The following is a 22,143-nucleotide window of genomic DNA, read 5'->3' as shown; positions in this document are numbered from 1 at the left end:
ACCACACCCACACCCGAGGGAGGCCTCAGGGGGTTCAGCAGATTTCCTCTCCTTGTGGGCTAAAGGTCCCGCCCTTCACTCCTAATCTCTGCCAACCCAGCCCTTGCCTCAGGGCCTTCACACTGGCTTTGCTGGTCTCTGCAGGGTGGTCAGGGCTCCTAAGTATGCGCATACTGTCCCTGTCCGGAACACCACTTCCACCTAAGCCTGCCCTGAGCTAAAAAATAAAAATCCTCTTCTTTGCCTTTCTCCCCATCTCTCTCTTTCTCCCCCGTATCTTTCTTTCTTTCTCTTTGTTTCTCTTTCTAGACCTTGACTGGTCTTTCTAGACTATGTAGCCCAGCCTGGCCTTGAATTTGCTGCCATCCTCCTGCCTCAGCCTCCAGATTGCTGGTATTACAGGTGTGAGCCACCACGCCCTGCCTGGTATTTGGTTTCCTTTTTGTTTTTTGTTTTTTTGCTACGGGGAATCGAACTCTGGTCCTTGCGTAGCAGGGGGCAAAACCGCTGAGCTAAATCCTCAATCCCCGGCCCTCCGGCCCATTTTTTTTTTTTTTTACTGAGACAGAGTCTCACTTTGTAGTTCAGGGTGGCCTTGAGCTCACAATGTAGCCCAGGCTGGCCTTTAACTTGAGGCAGTCCTCCTGCCTCAGCCTCCTGAGTACTGGGATTGGTTTACAATTTGTGTGAATCCTGTTTATTGCTTCTCTCTTTTTTTAGACTGCCTTTATTCTTTGAGCAGCCACTAATCTAGCTTGGCCACTGACATTAAGTTTTTAAAAATTCAGCTTCTTTCTTTTTTTTGGTGGTGGTGGGAGCCTTAGCACTGAGCTACATATTTCATGTTTTCAGACAAGGTCTAAATTACTAAGTTGCCCAGTTAGGCTTATCCTGGCCACCCTCCTGCCTCAGCCTCCCAGAGTGCTAGAGTCACAGGTGTTTGCCACCACAACCAGCTAGCAAGGTATTAGTTTTAAAAAGTGCCCAAAAAGAAGTCAAAGGCTGGGGATGGGGATTTACCTCAGAGGTTCCGGTGCCTGCCTCGAAAGCACAAGGTCCCGAGTTCGATCCCCGGTACCAAAAAAAAAGTCAAAGGGTGAACTTACTTGCCTAAAGGGAGTGAAAATATAAGGAGGGAGGGTCCCCTAACAGGGCCTGAGCTAAAGGCCAGCTTTCTGGGGTGTGGGGGGCTAGGGACTCCCTACAGCCTGGCGTTGTCCTCTGGATGAGATGTCACCCAACTGCTGGATCGGTTCTAAGAGTCAGGGAAAGTAGCTGGTGTCACCTGGGAGCCAGAAATGTGGGTCAGAAGCACTGCTAGAGACCTGGGGTTTAGTTCAGTGGCACCATGCCTCCCAGGCCAGCCCAAGGTTCTGAGTTCGATCTCCGGTACCAAAAAAAGAAAAAAGCGCTGCTAGGATTTGTCTTTTTCTTCTTTTCCAAGTACTGAGGATTGAACCCAGGGCCTTGGCACTGAGCTCCACCCCCAGCCCTTTTTATTGTTTATTTTGAGACAAAAGCTTCTAAATCCCTAAATTGCTCAGGATAAATTCAGAATTGTGATCCTCCTGCCACGGCCTCCCAGAGTGCAGGGATGACAGGCGTGCATCGCATCCCCAGCCCTCTGATAAGCTATTTAGTGCAATATTTTAAAAAATCAAATGGAATGCAACAACTCATGCGGAACGAGAGAAATGGACATTGTGAGTCAAAGCCAGGCAGGTGTGATGGCTAGTGCATGGGCTTACCTCTCCTGGGGAACGGTCCGAGTCCCGAGTCCCGTAATGCTGGGCCTCAGAGCTCAGCAACTCAGAAATCACAGACATCACAGGGCCTTGCTAGAATAGTTAAAGGAAGCACTCAGAAGGCTGAGGCAGGAGGATCGCTGTGATTTGGAGGCCAGCCTGGGCTATATAGTGAGACCCTGTCTCAAAAGACAGATAAATAAACAACAACAATAAACCCCATAGGGGCCCCCAGACACTCCAGTACACACTCCTGCCTCCACCCGGGTGTCCCTAGGCTATACTCTGCAGTGCTCCACCCTACAGGCGGCAGGGTGGGAGCTCCTAGCATAGGAAGTTAATTCCTGTTCTCTCTTGGTATTTGTTTGTTTTTGTTTTTTGAGACAGGGTCTAGCTATGTAGCCCAGGCTGGCCTTGCACTCACAGGGATCCTCCTGCCTCAGCCTCCTGAGCTCTGGGATTATAAGTGTGCGCACCACAGCTGGGTAAACTTTGTCATAGATATGTGAGTATAGGAAAAGCATTTATGTATATCTTGGGCTGCAGGGAATTACTGAACAAATAATACGTTCATTTCACTTCTGGGCCTCCAAGTCTAGGCTCCCCTGGAAGTCCAGCCTGAGTGTGGGCGTGGGTGCCTGCAGAACCCTAAGGCAGCGAGGAGGTGTTCCCGCCTGCCTTATCACCTGAGCAATAAAATGCTTCTTTCGCAAGGGCCAGGCCTCCGGGCTGGCTGGCCAAGTCCAACCTCAGTCAGGCCAGAACCCCAGAACTGCGCCAGGCCCCTCTTGAAGCTGCCCTCCTCACCCAAGTTCCTTTGAGGGGTCCAGGGGCTGGAGTGGCCCTGAGGTCACCTTCAGGACCTCAGCCAATTCCTGGGGACAGAAGGCTGAGTTTGCAGGGGACAGAAGTGATTGGCCCCAGGCTTCCCCCATTCCCAGGCCTCGGGGTCTCTGGCTGCCCAGATCCAGGAAGGGCTGAGCCCCCAGAGGTAGGAACAAAGCTGAACTTTACCCCATCTCCCAGGCCTCGGCACTGGGATTGAACCCAGGACCTTTTCACACTGAGCTACACCAGCCCTTTTTTATTTTACGGGGTTGTTTCCCCCTGGTACTGGGGATCAAACGCAGGACCATCTCGGGCCTTGTTTGTTTTTTGTTGGTTTGGTTGGTTTTTTTGAGAAGGGTCATCTCACTATGTAGCCCAGGCTGGCCTCGAACTCATGGCAATCATCCTGCCTCAGCCTTCTGAGTACTGAGATTACAGGTGGCACCATCAGGCCCAGAAAACTTTAGTTTTGAGGCAGTTTCCTAAAGCACAGGAATTCTTGGCAATGGGTGTTGAGGGATGGATAGGAGTTAGCCAGGGGAAGTAGCTAGAATTTATGACAGGAAAAGAGCTGTCTTCCCCTGATCACTTCGCAGCAGCAAGCTCTTCCTTGCTTCAGTTTCAACCCTGGGGACACCTCCAGCTCCCTCCCAGCCCAGGAACCTGCAGTGCCCTCCAGGAAACAGCCTGCCCACCCAGCCCAGACGGGCAAGAGGGGCCCGGACAGCGCAGGTCACAGAGATCAACCCAGCTCAGGCCCGGAGGAAGCTTCGGCCCCGCCCTCGGGCCACTGCCCCGCCCCGCCCCCTCCCGCCCGGGCCCCGCCCCGCGCCACCTGGCCCCTGAGGCCCATCACTGGAGGAGCCGGCTCTGCACGTGGGCTTGGGCTGTGCCACCGGCCCCTGAAGGCTCCGGCCAATCCGGAGGCCGCTTCCCCCCACGTGGGCCGCGCCCACCGTTGCTGATTGGTCGGGTCACCAGGGCTGTCTGCCCGGCTGTCAATCAGCAAACCCCGAGCCTCCGTTTAACCCCTGCGGTTCCGCGGCGCGGAGAGCCGTGGCTGGCTGAGTGGCTGGCGGTTTGGGGTCCAGGCTGGGGCACGGATACTTCGGAGGGCGTGAGGCTTGGAGAGGGGCCGGGCGGCTAGTAAATGCATTGTTTGGGGACAGGCCTGGTAATTGTTAGCTTTGTCCAAGACTGGCTTGTGGCCGAGGTGGCCTGTGGGGTGGGATGGATGGCAGTGTGTCTGTGGAGGAGGGGATACTGAGGGTTGACCCAGGGCCTTCGCACTGAGCTTTATCCCCAGCACTTTTATTTATTTTTAAAATTTTGGAACAGCGTTTCACTACTTTGTTAAATTACCCAAGCCGGAGTCGAACTTTGTAATCCTCCTGCCTCAGCCTCCAGAGTATGAGCATTAGTATTTTAACCCCAGTCCTTAGAGCAGAATCAGTTACGTTTTCCTCATTTGTTTATTGAAGATAGGGTCTCACTGTAGTTCAGCCTGGCTTTGAACCGTGATCCCCCACCTCAGCCTCCACAGGCCTGCGATGACAGGCGTGGAGGCCTGGTGTGCCAGGTGCATGCAGCTTCAAGTCCCCTTTCTGGAGGCAGCCTGATTGTTCCCTCTGCCTGTGATAGGCGCCCCACACAGCCACCAGCCTGTCCCACCTCCCTCAGGCATCTGCTCCAGAGCCTGTTGCTTCCTTTTGGGGGCCTCCCAGCCCCTCATTCCTCTGAGTAATCCTTTTGGTTAATATTTTTTTTACTGGGGATTGAGCCCAGGGCCTACATACCGAGCTATATCCCCAGCTCTTCTTTGTTTTAATTTGTTTTTTATTCTGAGGCAGTCTCAGTAAGTCGTTAAGTTGCCTAGATTGAGCTCAAACTTGTGATCCTCCTGCCTCAGCCTCCCAGAGTGCGGGGGTGACAGGTGCTCACCACCACGCCCATCCTCTTTCTTATTTTTCTCCAAATATGACTTGGATTGGAGTCAGCGGGATGGAATCCCAGGGATGACGCCCTGTAGGCCCTACCTTGTCCAGTATTCAGGTGATGCTGTCTGGGACCTGCTATGGAAGCTGCCGGGGCGGTGGGGCAGGGTCTGTCTATGCAGAGCCTGACAAGAGGGAGAATGCGCATGCGCCTTTTTCCAAGTTATGCACTGTACCGCAGGGCAAGGTGGGAGACTGCAGGTTTAAACGTTGGGACCAGGCAGGGCAAGGTGGGAGACTGCAGGTTTAAACGTTGGGACCAGACGGGTGTGGGGGTGCACACCTGTCATCCCAGCACTCAGGAGGCTGAGGCAGGAGGATGACTGTGAGTTCAAGGGCAGCTTGGACTTCACAGCAAGACTCTGTCTCAAAACAAAACAAAAATAAATGCTGGGAGGAGGAGCCTCTGGGAGGTTATGAGGTAAACAAATGCGCTAACGTGGGTTCCTGTGGGTCTGGAGGCTCCCGGAGTGTGAGCGCACAGGTTTCCACCCGCCGGCCCGCAACCGCCCTTAATTGAAGGCTTTTCTTTCCATCTAGCCTGCTGATGGTTGGCTTTCCTCCTGCCGCTGCTGTGGACGTTCAGTTGGGCACATCTGTTTGTGGCTCTCTTGTCTCACATGGCTCCTGCTAGACAGCAGCTGTCGGAACTAAATTGAATTAGCCAGGTACCCGGGCACTCGTCCCAGGTACTCAGGAGGCTGAGGCAGGAGGATCCCAAGTCCAAGCCCAGCCTGGGGAACTTAGTGACTTAGAGAGACCTTGTCTCAAAATAAAAAATAAAGACTGCTGAGGATGGAGCTCAGGGGGAAGGCCCTGGAGCCTGGAGGTGCCTGAGACCCTACGGACCAGGGGGAGGACTCTGAGCACCCAGGGTGGAGCAGGTGAGCAGCAGCAGGGGCAGGGACAGTTTTAGTCCACAGCCCTGACGTCCTCCGCCTTCCCCAAAAGCCCCACTGTGCACGCAGGCAGGGACAAGAGTCAGGTCAGAGGCGGGGCTGGGGTGGGGGTGACAGAGGACACTGTGCATGGGAGAGGTGGCCTCAGCAAGGACATGGCGGGGCAGAGGCAGAGGCAGAGGGACAGGGACAGGGATGCTGGCTGTCCTGGGTGTCGGTGCCCTCCACCCCGGTGCAAGAAGAGAGGTTTCCAGAGTGACCTGGCACTGACTGAGGTTGGGCTCCCGGCACCTGGTGGGAAGAGGCTTGCCCTGGCTTCAGGCTCTGTGGTGACAAGGGGCCACCTCTGGGCCACTTAGGATGGCTGAAGGCCTTGTCTGGGTGTGGGCGGGGCCATCAGCCACCAGTCTCCTCCTCCTTTTTTTTTCCTTGCTTCACTGGAGATTGAACCCAGGGCCTTCACACTGAGCTCCATCCCCAGGCCTTTTCATTTTTAAATTTTGAGACAGGGTCTTCCCTAACTGACTCCATTTCCTTTTTCTTGTGGTGCTGGGAATGGACCCAGGGCCTCCTGCATTCTAGGCTAGGGTGTCACCACTCAGAGGCACTGCTAGCTGGATATTTCTTCTGGTACTGAACTCCCTGCCTGGACTTCTCAGAGGGCGGCTGAGGGGGGTGATGCTTCCGTTGTCACCTGCATTTGGTTTTGGTGCTGATTTTCCCTGGATATCTCTGAGATGGCTTTGCCTCCCAGCGGAGCCTCATTTCCTCTGGACCCATGTCCCCTCCGGGGCTGGGCAGGTGGCTCTGAGCTTGTCACAGCGAGCTACTGGAGACCGAGTGTTGTGTCTGTTTTCCATCTCTGACTCCTAGTGACAGGGGTGGGGTCTTTTCATGGTCACCAGCACAGATGCTGGATCCCAGTGTACACTTTGCTCCTCGCTGCTGAGCCCCGTGGCACACGCCAGTCACCCCAGTACTAGGGAGGCTGAGGCAGGAGGATCCCTGTGAGTTTGAGGCCAGCCTGGGCTACATGGTGACACTGTCTCAAAAAACAGAAACAAGAGCTGGGGATGTAGCTCAGCAGTATAGTGCCTGCCTGGCAAGCGCAAAGCCCTGAGTTCGATTCCCAGTACAGAAAGAAAGAAAGAAAAAAAGAAAGAAAGGAAAGGAAGAAAGAAAGAAAACCAAAAACAGAACAGAGATTACAGATTGCACCACCGTGCCTGGCTGAAGAACACATTTTCCAAGGACTAGTGGGACTGGGAATCACAATCACTCATGGCTATAGGTTAAAATGTTACAGGAGTTTTATTGTTCTTTTGTTTATTTTAAAAATCTTTAAAAATGTTATAGGAATAGTTTGGTTTTTTTAAATTTTAATTTAATTTTTTTTTTGAAAGATAGGGTCTCAGTATGTATTCTGGGCTGGCCTTGAACTCACTACGTGGTCCAGGCTGGCCTCGAGCTCATTGAGATCCTCCTGCCTCAGCCTCCTGAGTGCTGGGATGACCATGTTTTTTGGCTGTTTTTTGCAGTGCTCAGGATGGAACCCAGGGCTTTGCCCCGCCTAGGCAAGCGCTCACCACTGAGCCGCACCTCCGGCCTGGCCTTGGGCAATTATCAATTCCACTCTGCTCTTTTATTTTTTATTTTATTGTATTTTTTCCACTCCTTTTTTTTTTTTTTTTTTTTTTTGGTAGTGGGGATCGAGCTCGGGACCTTGAGCTCGCGAGGCAGGCGGTGGAACCACTGAGCTAAATCCCCGGCTCCACTCCGATCTTTTAAATGAAGGGCTTGGCTACCCCCAGTGAGGCCCAGATGTAGAGGCTGTGGGTGTCCTCTTAGGGCCCATCCTGTCCCCTCTGGGAGGCGGGAAGGTGCGGGCATATTCGGGTTCAAATCGCTTCCCCCAGTTGGCTGCCAGCTGAACGTGCGGTCTCCCGCTCCCTCTGTCGGTGAAGCTGTGTATTGCAGCACCGCTGACTAAATCCCAGAAGATGAGGTCATCCATTTTAAATGCGCTGGTCTAGATTTTTTTTTTTTTTGCTTGCCTGCTTTGTTTTGGGATAGGGTCTCCCTAAGTTGCCCAGGGTGGCCTTGAACTCCTGATCTTCTTGCCTCAGCCTCCCTCAGTGCTGGGAGGACAAGCGCGTGATAGACAGCACGCCCGGCCATTACACATGCATTTTCCAATCTGGTTAATTTTTCGTTCCTGCCCCCTGGAATCTAAGTGGAAAGAGAGAAAAGATCTTTGAGTTTAGTTTGCAGCCGTATGGGTATTTATTACAGAACATACACACCGTTTTTCTTTTCTTTTTCTTTTTTCTTTTTTTTTGGTACCGGGGATCGAACTCGGGTTCTTGCTCTTGCACAGTAGGCAGCGAAACCACTGAGCTAAATCCCCGGCCCACACACCGTCTTTCTTAAAGACTCTGTACGTCGGTGGAAGGTTCTTCAAGTTGTCACCAGACAGTGTTTGTCTCTAGGGACTGGGTTGAAGGAAAGACAAGGGTGAAGGAAAGACCTAGGACAGGTTGAAGTGAAAGACTTCTACTTCCTCAATGTTTGCTGGTTTTACCAACAATAGTCCCAGACGTGAAAAATGTAAGCTAGGTCTCCCTCTAGTGGCCAAGTCCGGAATCGCCACGCGTTTATTAAGCGAAGCGAAGTGATGGATAAAATAGGATCTCTTTTCTTTTTCCTTCCTTTCCTTCTCTTCCTCCCTCCCTCCCTCCCTCGCTCCCTCCCTCCCTCCCTCCCTCCGTCCCTTCCCCTCCTCCTAACTCTCTTTCTCTGTTACTGGAGCTTGAACCCAGGACCTTTGTACTAAGCTACATCCTCAGCTCCTTTTGAACGTTCTTGAGATAGGGTCTCGCTAAGTCGTCAAATTACCTATGGTGGGCTTGAATTTGCGACCCTCCTGCCCAAGCATCCCAGAGTGCTGAGATGAGAGGCATGCGCCATCACGCAAGGCAAACCTCATTTCTGGAAGAAATAATGGACATTCAAACAAAGAAGAAAAATTGCCACAATGATCCCATGGTGTCTTTGATGAGAGTGCGTTCGCAAGGGGAGGGCGTTGGAGGAAATGAGCACTTTTTGCACATTTTAGCTTTTATTGCGCTTGAGGCAATGTTGGTGCTGAGGGCTCGCTATTGCACGGGAGACCACGGCCCCAACCTCCTGCCAGGCCTTTTTCTGGCCATAGCCACGCCCCCGAAGGAAGATCATTTAGAAAACCACGCCCATAAACGCAAGATCTTCGGACACGCCCCAAAGGAAGTGTCACATCACGACAAGCCCCCAATCGCGTCCCAGAGGGCGGGGACTAGCAGTCATCTGATTCGCGGTTGGAGGACGCGGCCGGTCTTCACCAATCCGAAACCTCAAAGTCGCCTTCTCTTCCGCTTCCGGCAGGTCCCTCGCCGGAAATGGAAGCTTGATGCGTGGGCTTCAGTCACTGTTCTTCGCTGCCTTCATGTTCCGAGGCTGGTTACTCTTCTATCTGGCATACCTAGCTCCGCGTTTCCTTGTCATCTGGACATCGGCGAGGGTGGGCAGCGCTTGGGGGCAAGTGGGTCAGAGGGCGAGGACGGGGTTCAAAGGGACCGAGTCGGCGGCTCGGCCGCCGAGGTCTCGGTTGGACGCGGGTCGTTTCGTCTCCGTGGATCTGGGGCCCCCCAGTCCTAGCATGAGATTTTGGAAGAGGTGGGGTTTGGATGAGTTTGAAATCCACGGGATTTGCATTGGCTCAGAGCAAATCCGAGTTACGTACGAACCGGATCACATCGGGTCTGGACCACAGAGCGAACCCGGCTCCTGTTTCCTTGGGAACCACGAGAGGAGAGAGCCCGGGGTTGTGTGTTCGGAAGCTGCTTACCTGAGCCCTGGGCCCGGCTTGGAAATGGATACTGATTGTGAGCAAGGGAATCAGGACCTGGGGCAGGACAGGGGCGCTCATTCTTGGTGTTAGCTTCTAGTCACGATCTGTGATTGGTTGATTTTAGAGGCAGAGTCTGGCTGTGGAGTCCAGGCTGGCCTCGGAACTCGTGGCACCTTCCTGCCTCAGCCTCCCAAGATTGGGATTACAGGCCTATATCCCCACGCCCGGCTTACTGTCTGATTTAATGGGGCAGAATTTTCAGCGACTTAGAAGACAGCGATGGCTCAGAGAAAGGATATATTTGGACACATGATACTTGAAGTGTGCCCTTACGGGAAATAGTGTTTCTTGTTAATTTTGCAGCTGTAGTTACCTTGGTCTGACCTTTCAGCCTGTGGAGGTCTCGGCAGATCCTTTCTCAGTCAGAGCCGATTTTTCTTTTATTGGAATGTCCGGCTCGGAGACTTTGGGTTTAGCTGGCTGCCAGCTTCATCAGGGGCCCGGAGATACTTGATAACTTGCCACTGAGCTTCGCAGTGCCTCAGTTTTCACTTAGGTGGACTAAAGGTCCTTAATAATACAGGAGAGGAGAGAAAAACACGGCACATCTTCAAATTTTAAAAATTTATTACAGTTGGGCTGGCTTTACCTCAGTGGGGCCTTGCCTGCCTCATAAGCACAAGGTCCTTGGTTCGATCCACAGTAAAAGACACATAGCCATTAATCCTTCAACACCCCCCTATTTCCAACACACTTATCCCATTGTCCTTGCCACTTTCTGCAGCAGTTCTGGAAGTCCTCTTTCATGAGTGTCTTTAGGAGGTGTGATAAATGTGAATGCTGCTGCCAAATGCCATCCAACAGAAAGGCAGCCCTGTGGTCCCAGCACTCAGGAGGCTGAGGCAGGAGGATTGCCCCAAGTTTGAGGCCAACCTGGGCTCTATAGTTCAAGGCCAGCCTGCACTGCATAGTGAGACCCTATCTCAAAAAACAAACAACCCCCCCCTCCCACACCACCAGTATGTCATCATCCACCATATTCACTGGATCTGGCACTGTGACTTTGGGCTTCTCCCTAAAGCCAAAGTGATCATGAAAGGTGATAGGTTTCCCTCCGATTTAGGGTGGCTACTGTCTATAATAGCTGCCTTCTTCCAACATGCCCCTGCTCCCACCAAAAGAGTAACCTAAGACTTGCTCTCCTCCTAGCAGCTAGTGATCTCACAGGCTCCTCCAGTCCCTAGCCACTACCTCACTCAACCCCACCCCAGCTTCTATAAGAAGCACTCTGACCCGGCCATATTGCTTTTGTCTCTCCTTTGTTCAGAGACAACCCAGTAGATCATCCCTACAATAAACGCTTGTTGTGGCCTGGTCTGGTCTTGGGTTTTGGCGCGTTGGGCTGGGGATTTAGCTCAGTGGTTTCGCTGCCCCGAGTTCGATCCCCAGTACCAAAAAAAAAAACCCCACAAAAAAACAAAAGGGAAGCATTATGAATCTACCAAGGACCCTGAGGCAGCCAGGGCAGGGCAGCTAAAGACACTCAGGGAAGAGGACTTCAGAGCTGCTTTGGAAAGTGCCAAGAACCATGAGATAAGTGTACTTGAAGTGAGAGGATTTTTTTGAGAGGGTTTCATGGCAATGTGTCTTTTACAAGTTTGCTTTTTGTTTTGTTTTTTTTCTCTGTACCAGGGATTGAACTCGGGACCTTGTGCTTGCCAGGCAGGCGTGTTGCCACTGAGCTACATCCCCAGCCTGGCAATGTGTCTTTTAGTGTAATAAAATTCTTTTTAAGGGCCGGGGATGTAGCTCAGTGGTTCTGCCACCTGCCTTGCAAGCAGAAAGTCCCAAGTTGGAGCGGTACCAAAAAAAAAAAGAAAATTCTTTTTAAAAATTTAAACATTCACTTTATCTGTTGGGCTCACCTGGCACATTCAACAAATAATGTGCTGATCTTGTACTCATCCTCCTCGTCCTTTTCCACGCTGGGATCCAACCGGCCCCCGGACACGCAGAGCGCAGGCGCTGTGGCTGAGCCCTGCCACCATCCTTTCTTAATGTCCTCCTTGTCAGAGTTAGAACAGGACTTCGCCAGAAATGGCTCAGCCTGACACCCAACAGCCCACACACAGCCCACGAGAGGGAAGAACCTGCTCCAGATGTTCACTCATGCTGACTCTGAGGGAACTCTCTAGGGTGTGTACAGCCTAGGGGATCAGGACATCATACCCCAGAGTATTTGGATTTGGCAGGCTGAGCAGTCTGAGCTAAAGGATTTCATTCATTCATTCTTTTTTTTTTGGTACCGGGGATTGAACTCGGGACCTTGAGCTTTCGAGGCAGGCGGCGGAAGCACTGAGCTAAATCCCCGGCCTTGTATTTGCTTTTTTAATGGAATGATTAAAAAAAGTACAGAAGTAATATACGCATTTAAGCTATATTTAGCACACGTATTTATAAAGCAGGACATATTTCTCAGCTCCCCAGAGGCAGCCATTAAAGTTTGTCTTTTTTTTTTTCTTTTCCGTCAGGGTTGGATCGAGGCTTTGCACACTGTGTGCCACCCTGAGCCTCACCCCGACTCCCAGGGCTCGTGTTTGTGCAGGTGGCCGTGATGATTGTTTTTCCTGTGTGTGTCCTTAAACACCTCGTGTCAATATTTTTTATTTGCTTTTTTTTTTTTCTGTACCGGGGATTGAACTCAGGACCTCGTGCTTGCCAGGTAGGCGCTGAGCAGTTGAACTACATCCCTGGCCCGGTTTGTGTGTTTTAAAAACTTGTAATGGTGTGGGTCAACAGATGGATGAAGGAGCACTATGCAGCCATAAAGAAGAGAATCCTGTCTGCAGGAAAATGGATGAAACTGGAGGCCATCGTGTGGAGTGGGATAAACCGGACTCATTCAGATCTCAGGGGTTATCTGTCATAGGGAATCTAGGGGGAAAAGGGGGGCATGGGTGTGGCCAGACTTAGAGAAGAGGGGCTGGGACAGGGGAAATGATCAAAGTGTGTTACCTGCATGTATGGATATGCCGAAATGAACCCACTGGTCTGTATAAATAAAAGGCAGTAATTAAAAAAACTTGCATTAGTAAAAAGCACCCCCCCCCAAAAAAAACCCTGCCATAATAGAATGCAACTATTCATAGCCACCTTGCGGTGATTTCACTAAGTCGCTAAATTGCCCAGGCCATGATCCAACTTGCCGTCCTCCTGCCTATCTCCCAGAGTGCAGCGATTGGAGGTGTGTGCCACTGCCCCTGGCTATCAGCAACTGTTAATGATTTTTTTGAGACAGGTTCTCGCTATGTGTCCTCGAACTCAGGGCGATCCTCCTGCCTCAGCCTCCCAAATGCTGGGATCACAGGCGTGCACCACCACGCCCGGCGACCTACTCTCATTTCACGTGGTTAATCTGAGCGCCCCGGATAGGTTTGGGGCTGCAGAGCAAGCTCAGCCCAGGACCCGACATTCCCAGGCGGTTCGGGGCCTGCACGCTTGACCCAGGTGCACCTGTCACTCAGGCTGTCTGGGGCGTGGCAAGTCGGGTCGTAGGCGGACGCGGCGGGGCGGGGCTGAGGTTAGGCATTCGCCGCAGGGCCTACTTGAGACTCCAGACTTCTTCAGGGGTCTGTCACATAGGCTCCGGGGGGCGGATTCTGGGAAAAATATCCAATCACGGTATCCACAGCGATGCCCGAAGATCTGTCTAATCAGAGGCGCTGGCCTCAGAGCCACAGTCCAATCAAGGGCGCCGCCGTGCCACGTTCTGTCCAATCAGAGCCAGGGGCGTGGCGTTGCCCTCCCAGAAGCTCAGGTCGGGGAGCCGGTGACTAGTGGGCGGAGTGGCCCGGTGTCCCAGCTGACAGATGTCGGGGACTGAGGACAGGAGGGACAAACAGCAGTCAGGCTGCCGGGTGGTGAATGGGAGAGGGCCAGTTTGGAGAGGTGTCCAGCACAGGAGGAAGACTCAAGGGACTGTTTAGGGAGATGAGTGGAGCGAGGGGCTATTTTGGGGGTACGGCCAGGCCGGGCAGGAGCCCTGGAACACTTTTTGCGAGGGGCCTGGGTAGAGCAGGGCGGGTCAGACCTTCGCAGCCCGGAAGCAGAGCCGGAACCAGCCTTCCAGGTCACGCCCTCAGTGACCATCTCCATCCAGGCCCAACAGCCTAATAGCACAGTCAGCAAAAATTGAACCCACTGATAAGCGCAGCGCCCCGTGATGCAGTCACCTTCCATACACGTGATACTTTGGGGACATTTTAGATCTAAACCATAACACCCAGACTCTGTTGCCCTAGACGTCCACCTTCAGTGCTTGCCACATCTTGCCATTCTTACTACAGTTTTTTTTTTTTTTGTACCGGGGAGGGGATCGAACTCAGGTCCTTGCGCTTGTAGGGCAGGTGGTGGAACCACTGACCTAAATCGCCAGCCCTCTTAGTACAGTTCTTGAAACCGAAAAAGAAATAATAAAATAAACCAGGTGTGGTGGCACACACCTGTGATCCCAGCACTGGGGAGACTGAGGCAGGAGGATTGCTGAGAGTTCGAGGCCAACTTGGGCTACATAAGTGAGCTCAAGACCAATTTGAACTCCAAAGTGAGACCCTGTCGCAAAAAAAAAAAAAAAAAAAGTGTAAAATCTAAAATCTACCCCCGAAAAAAATTTTTTTTCCCAAAAAATTTTAATGGGGATCTCATTGTTCGTGGTTATTCTAGAAGTTCCTGCCCTGTGCTGGCATTGTGTTTCAGCCTCTCTCAGGTGCAAAGGGCTTCTGAGACCCTGGTGTGCTGCTGCCCACACCAGCTGTGCAAGATGGGAAGGGCTGGGCGGGACTTCCATAGGGTCTGCCATCAGCGGATGTGGTGACACCACTGCTAAGTGGTTTTGTTTTTTGAGACAGGGTCTTGCTATGAAATTCAGGCTGGCCTCAAACTGGCAGCAATTCTCTTGCCTCAGCCTCCTGAGTGCTAGGATTACAGGAGTGTGCCATCACACCCCACAGGGGTTTTGTTCTTAAAGAACACAGATGGGCAGGTGACCTCATGCCCCAGACTGACCCGTGACTCTGCAGGATCCCTGGCTTTCCTGTGGTGTCCTATCCTGGGCGTCCCTCCAGGGGGACAAAGCCTGAAGTTCCCACCCATGCTTGCATCCCCACCTACGGGGGAGAACTCACCAAGCAGAAGACAGTCACGACTCTGCCCCAAAAGCCACATAAACATACGGATACAGGAGACTGCAGTTACATATTCCTTCCCAAGACATGGAAAAACTCTGGTCAGGTAGACACATAATGAACATTAGTGTTATGGTTTTAATTGTCAGGGTCCCCCGAAAGCTCATGTGTTGAGCCTTGATCCCCATGTGGCAGGGTTCAGAGGTGGAGCTTTCAGGAGGGCATAGGCTTATGAGGGCTCTCACCCTTCACTCATGGATGAAGTCACTCATGAGATCTTAACGTGCTTGCCCTATGGGATGTGGAGGCGACTTAGGAGACAGGGCCACAAGAGCAAAACCTTGGGACTGGATCTTGTTCCATTCCTTCCCATCTCTCTGCCTCTTCTCTGCCCTGAGGTGGGCAGTCAGTCCACCACATCCTGCCACAAGGGGACTGCTGCGCCTCCTCAGGTCCGTCCTAACAGAGCCTGGAACCATGAGCCACAATCTCTCCTTATTTAAGTTGATCTTTTCAGGCATTCTGTCACAGTGATGAAAAGCTGACTAACACAGTGAGCAACATGGGCAAACTTTTAGTTGCTTAGTTCCTTTCAAAGATATGGAAAGCTTCCCACTGGAGAGCACCTCATGCACCTAGGTATGGTATGGTGGGAAGTCTGTCTGTGACTGCACCCTTTTAAGGACATCGGGACATGTGCCCCAGAGGGAAAACTTACAAACTTGAGCAGTGTGGGGAAGCTCACCGTTGGCCCTCATCTTTACAAAAATATGCGCACAAAAGGGGAACCTATCAATATAAGTAGAGTGGCAGTCTTCAACTGATCCTCCTATTTACAAAAGCTTGCAAACACCATACATGTGAAAAATATGGGAAAGCTTGCAATTAAAATAATTGCTTTTATGTTTTGGTTTTTTTTTTGGTACCAGGGATCGAACTCGGGACCTTGCGCTTACGAGGCAGGCACCAGAACCACTGAGCTAAATCCCTGGCCCAAAATAATTGCTTTTAAGGTAATACAAGGACTCATCTTGGAAAGGCAGCCTGTAAAGGTAAGCAGTGTCAGAAAGGTGGAAAGAAATGAATGTATAATGGTCCACAAAAATCAAAGCAGAAATCTTAATCACCAAAAATAACATTTTATAGAAAGGAAACCATAACATTACTCAACAAAATATTAAGTCCCCAAAATAATGTTTCATAGAGGGAACTCTAAATGTATAGGGGACATTTTCTTTTGGCATCAATTCCTTCTAAAAGACATTGGGATTTCTTTGTAGTTTCCAAGTACAAACTACAATTGATTGCTCAGAGTAATTCAGCCTCACCACAATGAAAACAGTTTGCAAAAAATATTTTGTTTAGCTAGGTAGAGTGGTGCATATGTGTAATCCTAGCACTAGGAAGGCTGAGGCAGGAGGATTGCCTGGGCTACATAGTGAGTTCAAGACCAGCCTCAACTACATGCCAAGATCCTCTCTCAAAAAACAATTTTTTGGGGCTGGGGATTTAGCTCAGTGGTTTCACCTCCTGCTGCACAAGCACCAAGGACCTGAGTTCGATCCCCGGTATCAAAAAACAAACAAACAATTTTTTTGTGCTAACAAATAGCTAAACAATGTGATTCTCAGTAACAACTAACTGCAATGCATACCAAAACAGCCCACTTTCAAGGATGTTTCATGATGAATACATCTATTCACTGCCTGCCATCACAGATGTCCTGTGCAATAGCAAGGGTTATGTCAGAGCACGTTTCAGGCACCCAGAAGTAATTTTTTTTTTTTTTGTACCAGGGATTAAACTCAGAACCTTGTGCTTGCCAGGCAGGTGTGGCACCACTGAGTTACATCCCTGGCCCCCCAGGAAGTAAGTAATTCTTAACAAATACTACAATATGTGGGCAACTCAACACAGCCTGCCTCTGCTGGAGACTCCAGGGTGGGCCTGGAATTTGTGGTCTCTGGAACTGGAACACAAAGCTAGCAGAGCAGCAGTCTTCAATCAGTTGCCCTGGGGCTCTTGGTGCTGCAGTACCCCTCACAGGCAGTAACACAGGCCGACTCTGGGAAGAAGTTGGCATGGTATTCTGCTAAGAATTTCAGGAAGAGATCAAAGTGCTTCAGTAAAGCCTTCAGATTCTTCTCAGAAAAGGACATCTTTCCCAGGATTTCTGGAAGTTTTATGAACAATCGCAGCAAATGTTGTGCCCCGTAAATATAAGAGGGTGGAGGTGGCTGGTCACCTGGAGGGTAATTGTCAGGCACAAGCTTCCAGGAGAGGACCTCATTTATTTCCCTTCTGCCTTCAAATCCAGCAAATACAGGACTCCCTTCCTTACTAGGGGTCAGAGGAGTGCAGGAAGATGATATGCCATGCACAGGTGTCTTCTTTTCCAGATGCAGGGACAGCCTGGGCCTGCTGGCCGACAGGTCCTGCTGCTGGCACATGGGCTGAGGCCAGGTGCTGCTCTGGGACAGCCTGTCACAGTGCATGCGCTGACGCGTGGACCGCCGCAGGGACTGCAATGCTTCTGACTGGGCTTTGTGCCTCTTGGGGGTGTCGGGTTCATTGGTGCCTGGGTGACTCTCTGTGGACTGCAGTGTGGAAAGAGTCAATAAAGGTGAGCTGCCAGAGAGCACTTCCTGGTTCCTATTAGTGTTTGTGGCACTTTGCTTAATTGGAACAAAAGATTTAGCTGAAGTCATCTCTTTATACTGTGCCTGTTCATACGGGTAGAGCAAGAGCAATGGAAGAGCATAATCAAAGGTGATTCTCAGCCCATCCACCATCTCCTTACACAGGGTAACGTTGTTTTCCGCTGGAATATAATGCTCATTCACATTGGCATGTGCTGCAGTGTGCTGGTGTTGAGGCCTCTCCTTGGCTGAAGAGGCTACATTGATGGCAAAATGCTTCACATAGGATTGCAAAATAGTTAGGATGTTGGTCTGGCATGGTAGTCTCACTAACCGCTTCCTCCTGTTAATATTGTAACAATCACCTTCAAGTTGCTTTTGTAGAACTTCAGGGATGTCTATAGTTATTGTTCTTTCTGCCATTTCTTTCTTGTTTTGTTTGCAGTTCTAGTTTTGAGCTGCAATTGGCTTTTCTTGCCAATTGACACTATAATCTATGATTTTCGTCTGTATCATGAAGCACATGAACTTCTGCTGTCCATCTATCCCAGCTTCTGTCCCAACCATTAAATGGATCAGATGTTCTGGGATCTTTCTGCTTTTTTCATCTTTCTCAACAATAACATCAACAGCACTCACCTTTGTTGGGGTCAGGCTCAAAGATCAGCACTTTCTCCTTTGAGTGAAATATAAATTTCATGCCTTCACTTGGGCTCATTTGCTGATTGAGAAGAAATTTTATACAAGTTATAAATAGGGTATTGTTTTTTATCAGTACTTCATTTTTATAGTAGACCAATAGGTAATGAATTTCTAGTTTAGTTTTCAAACAGCCATGGAGTCACGGAGCAATTCTCCGAAGTACATTATGAGCAATATTACAGAAATTTTAATGGTGTTTTTCCATGTAATTAATAAAATTTCATCTTTGTGGATCTATTGGATCCTCAAGTGATTGGAAGTATATTTTCGTTATATAAGCTGCCCTCAGTTTTATGCATTTTTAATTGTTCCATAAGGAGTGATTGAAAAATGTCATTTTGATAGATGTTGGTTTTTAACTGTTTAGTATAACAAATACAGAATACCACTTTTCTATATTCACAGGTTTCACTCTTCTTTCTGAGAAACTGACTTTTCCTTTCATTTGGTTGAAGTAACCCTATCTTGTTAATAAATAGCTGATCAAAATTTGTATTTTTGTCTTTTCCCCTTTGCTAACCAGCAGATATCATTGCTTCTAATGGCAACTTGGAAAATGAATTTTGAATTAAGAGATCTGTGAGATGACAATACAATGTAGAGTTGTAGATGGTTCTCATGGAAGATTCTGTCAATGTAAGAGTTCTTTCCCTTTATGGTTCTGTTATAATTCAGCAGTACCCTAACTTTGTAATGCCTGGAAAGGAAGCAGATATTACTCAGGTTTAGAGCCACTACTGCTGGGTGTGGTAGCCCATGCCTGTTATCTCAGGACTCTGGGAGGCTGAGGCAGGAGGATCACAAGTTCCAGCCCACCTTGGGTACTTAGTAACTTAGCAAGACTGTGTCTCAAAATAAAAAAAGCGCTGGGGATGCAGCTCAGTGTGAAGGACCTAAATTCAATACCCAATAGGCAAAAAATAAATAAGAGCCAGGACTGCAAGGACAGATAATATGGGGGCTTTGCCTCACTAACCTAATTCTTGGTCCCATCATAGATACAGTTTGACTTAGAGATACATACAATTCCCTGGATGCCTGCAAGAGGTGTAGGTTCCACTTCTCAATGGATTCTAATAGGGGTGTCCTAACCTTTGAGCATCAGTACCACATCTTTCCAGATACTCTCTCTTTTTTTTGGTATCAGGGATTGAACTCACGATCTTGCGCTTGTGAGCCAGACATGGTGCTACTGAGCTAAATCCCTAGCCCTCCAGATACTTTTTTTTTGGAGGCAGAGTCTTGCTATGTTGTCTAGGCTGGCCTCAAACTCATGGCGATCCTCCTGCCTCAGCTTTCCCGAGTTCTGGGATTACAGGTGGTGATCACCACAGCCGGCTCATTATTAGGGTTTTTCACTTGGCCTGTGACAGACAACCTTGGGTGTGAGGAACAGAAGTAGCAGAAGAGAAATCCACGTTAGGTGGACACACACACAAGCATGGCCCAGCACACACAGCACAGTCTCAGTGCACCAGCGACGTCACCAATGTGTCCTATGTGGCCTGCCTCAGGCGTACGCACACTCTCTGTCCCTGAGTCTCTCCACGGGGTTCTCACACACTCATTCTGGCCCGTGGATGTACTTCCCACCTCGCCCCAACTCCTCACCTCACAGCTGCCTCATACCCGAAGGTATGGAGCCATCCATCTTGGCGCATGCGTACTTCCTGCCCAATGCTGCCTCGGTGGCCTAGGGGAAATGGCAGGCTAATGCACTTGGAGCGACTTTTCTGGTCCTGCTACCCAACCGCACACCCTGCCCCAGAGCCACCTGGGATTGCAGAGCTTCTGAGTGCGCAGGCGCAATGTGAAGAGGGCGGGTAGTGGGGAGCTTCTCACTCTGGGATGGATATCTGCGCGCTCGAGGGGATTGGGAAGGGAACCGTGGAAGCAGTTTCTCCCCAGCCTTCGCAACTGTGTTTCGATTTCTCCTGGGTACTGCAAGAGGACTATGCAGCCGAGAGTGTAGTTCGAGCTCCCCATGTGTTTGCCCTCGTGGATTTGGTATGGCTTTGTGAGGCCCAGGGTGGAAGGATTGAGATCTGGCGCCTCCTAGGACCGCAGTGCAGACATGGTGGCTGCCACCCGGGACATACACACCCATGCTGCCCACCATGAGCTGGAAGCGACTCTACCAAAATCATAAATTTGTCTTGAGTCAGTTTGAGCCGGACCTAACAATTCTACTGCTGGAAAATCTTGAGATGTTCGCGGGTGGAAACTGTTTATGCACCAAGGACAATGCAAAGCGGATATATGATGCTAACCCAGAAAAAAAGACACTGCAGAGGCCCTCTGCCAGGTATTTCCACACAGAGGCGGGACTCAGCGCTGACAAGCGCCATCCATTTACAGACAAAATGACTAAGTTCACCAATTTCAAATACATTTTTTCCAGTGGCCTATGCCCATGGAGCTATTAAAAAGAAAGAAGAACCTCCACGATTTATCTAATCACATACCCACTGGCTTTGGTTGCCTCCTATATTCTGCTGTGCAGTTTAAAATGGTACTTTTTTTTTGGTACCGAGGATCGAACTCACGATCTTGCGCTTTCAAGGCAGACGGCAGAGCTACTAAGCTAAATCCCCAACCCCTCCAGTGTCTTTTAATGTGGTACTTAATCTGCCCAGACACAATGATGGATATCCAATAATCCTATCATTTTTTAGTAAACACCAGTAAAATAAAATTTAAAACCCACAGGCTCTTAAAGACAACCTGGCCCCAAAACCAGAGTCTAGCCATCCCAGCCCAAGATGTTTGAAAAATGATTAAAGAGATTTGCCAGGGCCAGGGATGTAGCTCAGTGGTGCCGTGCCTGCCTGGCAAGCACCAGGTCCTGAGTTCAATCCCTGGTACCAGAGAGAGAGAGAGAGAGAGAGAGGGAGGGAGGGAGGGAGGGAGAGAGAGAGAGAGAGAGAGGTGCTTGCCAGATGTTGCCTGGTTTCTGCTTTCTGGCCCCTTTGAAAGCTGTCCTGCTTCCACTCTTCTGGGCATACAAGTCAAATGTCTGGTTTCATTCATTCATGTATTTATTAATTTATTTGAGACAGGGTCTCACTATGTATTCCAGGTCGGCCTCAAACCCATGGTCATCCTCCTGCCTCAGCCTCTTGACTGCTGGCATCATAGACTTGTGCTACCATGCCCATCTTAGATCCCAAATTTGAGGGGTGAACAAAGACAAGGGGGGAAAAGTAACTGAGGAAAAACCTTATCCCATAAGATGTCCTCAGCAAGCCCCCAGAATCAACTCAGATGTCAGGCACTGTCAGAGCAGTCATAGTCCCTTCTTGACAACTCTCTGTCTCCTGATGCATAAGCCCTGTAGTTTCACTTGCTTTTAGTTGACTTAACATCACTCATTTTGGAGGTGTCAGAGCTGGTATTTTTCTACCTCAACTTCCTTAAAAGCAGTCTCCAGGGCTGGGGATTTAGCTCAGTGATTTCACCGCCTGCTGCGCAAGCGCAAGGACCTGAGTTCAATCCCTGGTACCAAAAAAAAAAAAACTTAATAAAATATATTACTGGTCCCACTAGGCAGTGGTTGATACACCTCTGCCATGTGGGTTATGATGATAATGGTGGCCTTGGTTACTTTCCTGGGACCAGAAAGCCGATTTTTCTAAAAATACTGACTCTTCCCTTGAACCTGTGGAAGCCCCACGGGTGACGGGAACGAGACCATGCTTGACATCTCCGGCTTTCTATTAACTTTTGCCTTCTTTGTTGCCTTAACTGTTGGGTCAGATTCTACTCCATTCTGCAAGTAAACATATTGATCATTTGAGAAAAATGTTTTGCCCAAAAACTATAATATGGAATTCCCTTGACCTAATCTGTCCCCACTTTAAGGCCAAAGACACCTCCCAGACATCATGACCAAACACAACAGACCATATAAGGACTAAAAAGAGACAAATAGGGCCGGGGATTTAGCTCAGTGGTTTTGCCGCCTGCTGCGCAAGCGCAAGGACCCAAGTTCGATCCCCGGGACCCAAACAAACAAGCAAAAGACACAAATAGTCCTGCCCTTTATTGTCTCTCTCCCTCATTATAAAATCACCCTTTTTCCACCCTAACTTCCTTAAAAGCAGTCCCCAAACTACCCTGAGGGAAATAGTTGAGGTCTCTCTCTCTCTCCCTTTGCCTCCATCTCTGCTTCCCTTTTCCTCTGGAGAAAAAGTTTCTCTCTTTTTCTTTTGTTTCCCATACTGGGGATAGAACTGAGGACCTTGCACATCTGAGGCAGGCGTGGCGC

General features: G+C 50.0%; 1 long non-coding RNA gene and 1 pseudogene across 2 annotated transcripts; one reads left to right on the top strand and one right to left on the bottom strand.

Annotated features, from left to right (window-relative positions):
* Nucleotides 1-8,280: 8,280 nt before the first annotated feature.
* Nucleotides 8,281-12,434, top strand: LOC101725001 (uncharacterized). Its single transcript, XR_002389638.2, has 2 exons — nucleotides 8,281-9,022; nucleotides 11,884-12,434. It is a non-coding gene; the product is annotated as an uncharacterized LOC101725001 (long non-coding RNA).
* An 88-nt stretch (nucleotides 12,435-12,522) lies between these two features.
* On the bottom strand, nucleotides 12,523-19,825 carry LOC110345941 (MSL complex subunit 3 pseudogene; annotated as a pseudogene). Its single transcript, XR_015447443.1, has 2 exons — nucleotides 19,488-19,825; nucleotides 12,523-17,895 (listed from the first exon to the last, which is right to left on the bottom strand). The product of XR_015447443.1 is annotated as an MSL complex subunit 3 pseudogene (transcript).
* Between the last annotated feature and the right edge of the window lie 2,318 nt (nucleotides 19,826-22,143).

This window comes from Heterocephalus glaber, unplaced genomic scaffold (genome assembly GCF_053883595.1).
Source record: "Heterocephalus glaber isolate CG9 unplaced genomic scaffold, H.glaber_assembly_v1.0 deba00001760, whole genome shotgun sequence".
Lineage (NCBI taxonomy): Eukaryota > Metazoa > Chordata > Mammalia > Rodentia > Bathyergidae > Heterocephalus > Heterocephalus glaber.
The sequence above is the reverse complement of the archived record's forward strand: the minus strand, read 5'-3'. Positions and strand labels throughout refer to the sequence as shown.